Source organism: Mus caroli, chromosome 14 (genome assembly GCF_900094665.2).
Source record: "Mus caroli chromosome 14, CAROLI_EIJ_v1.1, whole genome shotgun sequence".
Classification (NCBI taxonomy): Eukaryota; Metazoa; Chordata; class Mammalia; order Rodentia; family Muridae; genus Mus; species Mus caroli.
The window spans coordinates 95,184,414-95,190,709 of NC_034583.1; the positions used below are offsets into that span (position 1 = coordinate 95,184,414).

Sequence of the window (6,296 nt, forward strand, 5' to 3'; positions counted from 1 at the left end):
CAATGGTAACTTTTGTTGCATTTGTAGTCTTCTTTCTTTTTCTTGCATTCATTCATTTTCTTGTTTCTCTCCCCTCTCTCTCCCTCTGTGTGTGTGTGTGTGTGTGTGTACATATCTAAGAACCATTTAAGAGTAAATTGTAGATATGATGCTTTTTCACTGCTACCTGGCTCAGTGGACATTTGCTAAAACCAAGGATAGCTTCTTATGTAACTGCATCACTCTTATAAAAAACGTTGTGGTCAACACTGACACAGAACTACCATATATGAACAACCTTACTGCAGATTTCACTGATGGTTCTGACCGTGGCAAATACAGCCAAAGAAAGTCAAGATCATGTATGTTCATCTTTCAAGTCAATCTGTTATATTAAGGAGAGCCAAGAACTTTATTATAGTCTGTAAAGCTGACATTGAAGAGTATGGGACAATTATTTTAAAGGTGTGACCCTCAAATGTAGGTTTTCCTACTTGTTTCTGATCAGATTCCAGTTACAAGCTGTGGGCACAGCTTTGGGTATACCACAGGAGTAAGGTGGTGTTCTCTGTGCACTTTATATCCCTAACAGTTAAAAACAGCGATACCCATGAGGAGGAAAAGGTGACTTATGGTGATAGCTGGTTGCATTTGATGCAATATTAAGAATTACTGAAGTTTATGTAAGAAATGGCAAATTTTATGTCATATGAAGTAGGGGACCTTGTTAAAGGTAATTGATTGGTTTCAGAACCTTGGACAAGAGACTGGGGTGCATATTTTATATATCAAAGCAGAACTGGTGTCTTAGTCAGGGTTTCTATTCCTGCACAAACATCATGACCAAGAAGCAGGTTGGAGAGGAAAGGGTTTATTCAGCTTAATATCACCAAAGGATGCAGGACTGGAACTCAAGCAGGTCAGGAAGCAGGAGTTGATGCAGAGGCCACGGAGGGTTGTTCCTTACTGGCTTGCTTCCTCTGGCTTGCTCAGCCTGCTCTCTTATAGAACCAAGACTACCAGCCCAGGGATGGTCCCATCCACAAGGGGCCTTTTCCCCTTGATCACTAATTGAGAAAATGCCTTACAGTTGGATCTCATGGAGGCATTTCCTCAAATGAAGCTCCTTTCTCTGTGATAACTCCAGCTGTGTCAAGTTGACACAAAACTAGTCAGTACACCTGGGCTCCAGGTTCTCCCAGATTCCTCAGTCCCTGCCAGATATACCCTTCCCTCCACCCTGAACTTTTCAGCCCAGAGTCTAGACTTCCCTTTCCCCAGAGACTCTTCCTTATATAATCCAGACATTTTGGTCTCTGTTCTCTCCTTCTCCATCTCTTCTCTCTTTGAGCAACCTTTCTCTATTTCTCTCCCTGTTCCCCCCTCCCCATGATGACTGCCCTGGCCTCTGTCCCTCCTCCCAGAGTCCATCCCTCCCCATCCCTTTCTCCTCTGAGAGGGTGAGGAACTCCCTGGGTGTCCACCCCCACCCTGGCACATCAAGTCTCTGCAGGGTTAGGCACATCCTCTTCCACTTGGGCCAGACAAACCAGCCCTGTGTGCTGGAGGGCAGAACAGGGGGTAGGGGAGGGGGAGGTGTGCGGCTCAGTCCAGCCCATGTATGCTCTTTTGGTTGGTGGATCAGTCTCTGAGGGCTCCTAAGACTTTGTTGACCTTCAATACTTCCCCCGACTCTTCCATAAGAGTCTCCAACCTCTACCAGTGTTTGGCTGAGGGTCCCTGCATCTGTCTCAGTCAGCTGCTGGGTGGAGCCTCTCAGGGCACACTTATGAGATGCTTCTGTGTACAAGCATAACAAAGCATTATTAATAGTGTCAGGGACCGGTGCTTGTCCATGGGATGGGTCTTAAGTTCAGCCAGTTATTGGTTGGCCAGTATCCAGTCTCAGCTCCATCTTTGTCCCTGTATTACTTTTAGACAGGACACATTTAGGGTGGAAAGTTTTGTGGGTGGGTAGTATCTTTGTCTCTCCACTGGAGGTCCTGTCTGGCTACAGGAGGTGGCTTCTTCTGGTTTCATGTCTCCACTGTTAGATATCTCAGCTCAGGTCACCCACATTGACTCCTGGGAGCCTCCCCCAACCCAGGTCTCTGGGGCTTCCTAGAGACTTCCACCATCCTGCCACCCAGATTTTCATTCATTCTCCTGGCCCTCTGGCCCTCTCTCCTGTCTCTCTCTACATCTGAATCTGACCTCTCCATGCCCCTCCCCCATTCCCACCCACACCCAGTTCCCTCCCTCCATCTGCCTCCTATGACTATTTTATTCTCCCTTCTAAGTGTGATTCAAGCATCCTTGCTTAGGCCTTTCTTCTTGATTAACTTCTTTGGGTCTGTGGGGTCTATCATTGGTATCTTGTACTTTTATGGCTAATATCCACTTATCAGTGAGTACATACCATGGATGTCTTTTTGGGTCTGGGTTACCTAACTCAGGATGATATTTTCTTTTTTTAACAACCAGAATTGGGGATATTTTATTCAGAAAAAATTTTTAACATGATTTATTTTCATGTTCCATTTTTTAAAACATGATTTATTTTCATTTTCCATTAAGGCAATAATATCCCTGCTTCATGGAGGCAAATGGACAAACATCATCCAAGGCTACAGAAAGTTCAGACTAAAGTCACAGCCAAACACCTTGCTTCTGATGCAGTGGGAACACTGCTTGGGAGCTAGACACAGTCATCTATTGGTTTCCTGAGCCCACTGTCAGGGGAGGGAGCTGAGAGGCCCTGCATTTGCATTGCTTTGGAAGACAACACTGTTCCATTACATCTTTCTACCCCTAAGGAAGATGCTATGGCGGTAAGTCTTTCACTAATGCAGAGGGAGTCTCGCTTTGGTTCACGAAGCTTTGTGGCTTTTTAGCTTTTGGTAGGTTTTCGTGGAAATTGCTTATCTAGTGGGAGCTATTCAAATTCATACTGTCCTCTTTGTTCTGAATTCCAGTCAGTTCCTAGTCAACATTCTACTCTCAACATCCAGCTACATGTGTGTATGGGCCTGTGTAAGCATTTGGGTGAGGCAGGGACATAGATTATTGGCACATATCAATGCCCCCCTTCCAGATATTTTAGGTGGCAAAAAGCTTCCGTAGTACCAGCAAAGTGAGGCTTGGTAATATGGCTGGGCAGCAATCAGATATGCCGATGTCTAAAAGCAAATGAAGTTGAGCAGGATTGCTTCCAACTATCATCAGGCATTTTATCAACACCATAAGCAGCTCTCTAACAAGTGGGGTTAAAGGCCTTCAGAAAGGTAGATGCTTCGTGGTCCCACCATGCTGCCCCCTAGTGGTTCTACTCTCTATTACACTTTCCTTGAGTCCCCAGTGTTGCAGTCTCCCAGAGACTCTTGAGACCTTGACTGATTGTCAAGATACTCCAGTAGCCTAGAGACAAGGCTGGCAAAAATAAAACAAAACAAAAACAAAACAAAACCGGGGACCACAGAGCAGGTATGGTTCTGAGGGGAATGGAGCAAACTGACAGGGACACAGACTGGTAGAAGGAGATGCAAGGACGGGCTGTGCCCACCCAGTGTTGACCTCTAGTTGAGAGGGTTTATTTAAGGCAAGTTTGATGATCTTTTCTAGGTCCTCAGTCTGAACAAGGCCAAGAGCAGCTAGATCAAGCTGGCTCAAGAGATCAGGCGACCCTTAAGAACACTGTAGTTTATATACTTGACTACCAGTGAAAGCAAGGGGGGAGGGGAGGGGGAAGCATCTGGAAATAACTTCTTTTTAACTTTTTTTTTCCTGGTAGAGTTTCAAAGAATAGAAAAAAAAACAATCTGTAGGCGAGTACATCTTCTGAAAAAAAAAAAAAAAAAACAACAACAAAAGAGAAGCACGTATTGCTAATTATAGCAGAAGCTACTTGGTTGAAGAAATATGTGAATTTCAAATAATGTCTCCAAGGTTCAGGACTTTGCAATGGCTGAATGGTCCTCTGCATCCTGGGAGCACCATGTGCTGACCCCTCAGGCTTGTCTATGTCGATTTCTGGCTTACTTCTCTGGGACTTACACCCTCTTCATCCCTTTCCCCACCAGGCAGGCAAACACTGTCATGACCATTTTGGGGTTCACTTCAACCAGGTCTTCTGGGAGGGCGTACACCCTTGCTCCGATTTTTTCTGGCCATAGAGATGGCATACTTTGCATTGTTGAGTTTCTCTTCGTCATCCAGGTTTTCTGTCTTTAGAAGGTCATAGTTTATGGTACCTGGCTGAATGGCATCAATGAGATCCAGAACCGGGAGGCTGGTACTGATCTTTGGGTCCTTGAAGCTAGCAATGGACGAGCTTTTCTGCGCCTCCTTCAAGGTCGTATTCACCCAGTTGACAATGTCATCATTGACCTTCGGTCCACTTCCGATATCGTCCAGGATATCCAGTGTGTACCTTCTCACGTGCTGCCAAACCAGTGCCAGCGTGAGAGTGTGGTTTCCTTCATTGAGGTCTTGTCCTGCGATGCCAACCAGGGAGAATTTTGCTTGATTCTTCCCCAGATCCACTGCATAATTACAGTTCTCCAGCTTTTTCACATTGCCCCCCAGCTTGGGGTATGGAGGTTTGTTTACTCTGTCCCAGTCAACAGGGACTTTGATCTTTTCATAGAGCTGGAAAATGACTGAGGCATCCAATAAGTCGCTGTATAAATGATTGACTCGAGGGTTAACTCCCAGTTCCTCAACGGCCCTGCTTCCCTCGTCTCACCTTCGAGAGCCCCCCAGTCAATGTCCTGGTTCTCTGGTTTGTGTAAGACAGGGTATTTGGTAAAGAGGTTGGCAATGAAGGCCAGGTTCAACTTGGGGTTCCCTCGGACAACATCCGTAGCTGTGACAAACTGCCGGCAGCCCAGCCTCTCTGCCTGTTGCTCTGCACTCTGGATGTCATCCTTCTCCTTCAGTCCTGATGTGTCAATCACAACAGCTGGGATCCCTTCATCTTCTTTTGGAGCCACTTGCTCGAGCAGGTGGCAATAAGCTTTGGAGTCCTTGATGTCGGTGCTGAAGTTGGTGATTTGGGTGCAGCCTGCGTCTTCTAGGTGGTAGTTAGCCCACCGCAGCAGGACTTAGTTCTTCGGGAGACAACTTCATCAAATCCTCTAGGCTCTCTCCTCGCAAAAGAGCAATCAGAGCTTCATTTCTGCCGAGTTCAATGTCAGCAAACAACCCAATCTTGATGACTTGCCACAGAAGTCCCAGGATCAGGTAAGGCTTGCCCTCCTTCAAGTCCTCGGCCCCTATATTAACTACGTGGCACCCGATGGCCAAGGCAGAGTTGAGAGCCAAGTTCAAGTTTTCCCGAATGGTGAACGGTGTGAGCTTTTTCTTGTTGATCGTTCTCTCAATTGTGTCTGGCATGGGCAGGTTGATCATTTTACAAAGAACTATGCCATCGCCTACAGCATTGAAGAGATTGTCGGTGTTGGGGTTCATGGGGATGATGTGCCGGTAGTCGGGGTCATTCTCCAGGGCTATGTTTATCCAGTTGACGGAGGCATACTTTTCTTCCTCTGACTAAGAGTGCTGGGTACCAACGCTGGACTACTCGGAGGTGCCGCCAATCGCACAGAGCCCTTTCTTCTTGTTGATAGCTTTCCGGAAGGTTTTGGCAACCTCGGTGCTTTTTAAGCCATGGAAGACCTTGATAAACTCATCAAAGCTTATCTTTCTATCTTGGTCCAGATTACCTGTGGCCATCAGGTTTTCTGCAATTTCTCTCACTCCGTACCCAGGCAGAGGCCAGCAGGCGTCCTTGAAGTGATGCAGCTCATTGCAGCTGATGTATCCGTTGCCATCGGTATCTGTCTCTGCTGCCCCGTGTGCGCCACCAGGCCCAGCATTTACATGGGTGCTGGGGATCAAACTCCAGGATATTTTCTAGTTCCATCATTTCCCTGCAAAATTCATGATGTTCTTGTTTTTAATAGCTGAATAGCATTCCATTGTGAACCACAATTTCTGTATTAATTCTTCAGTTGAGGGACATGTGATTTTCTTTTAGTTTGTTTATATAGTTGATTACATTGATAGATTTTCCTATATTAAACCATCCCTGCATTCCTGAAGCCCACTTTATCATGGTGAATGATATTTTTGATGTGTTCTTAAATTCAGTTTGTGAGAATTTTATTGAGTATTTTTGCATCTATGTTCATAAATGTAGTTCGTTTAAAGTTCTCTTTCTTTGTTGGGTCTTTGTGTGGTTTAGGTATCCAGGTGACTGTGGCCTCAGAATGATTAGGTGCTCTTTCTATTTCTATTTTGTTGATTTAGCTTGTGGA

General features: G+C 45.7%; 1 pseudogene; it reads right to left on the bottom strand.

Moving 5' to 3' along the window:
- Positions 1-4,028: 4,028 nt before the first annotated feature.
- LOC110309661 lies at positions 4,029-5,727 on the bottom strand (annotated as a pseudogene).
- Positions 5,728-6,296: the final 569 nt, after the last annotated feature.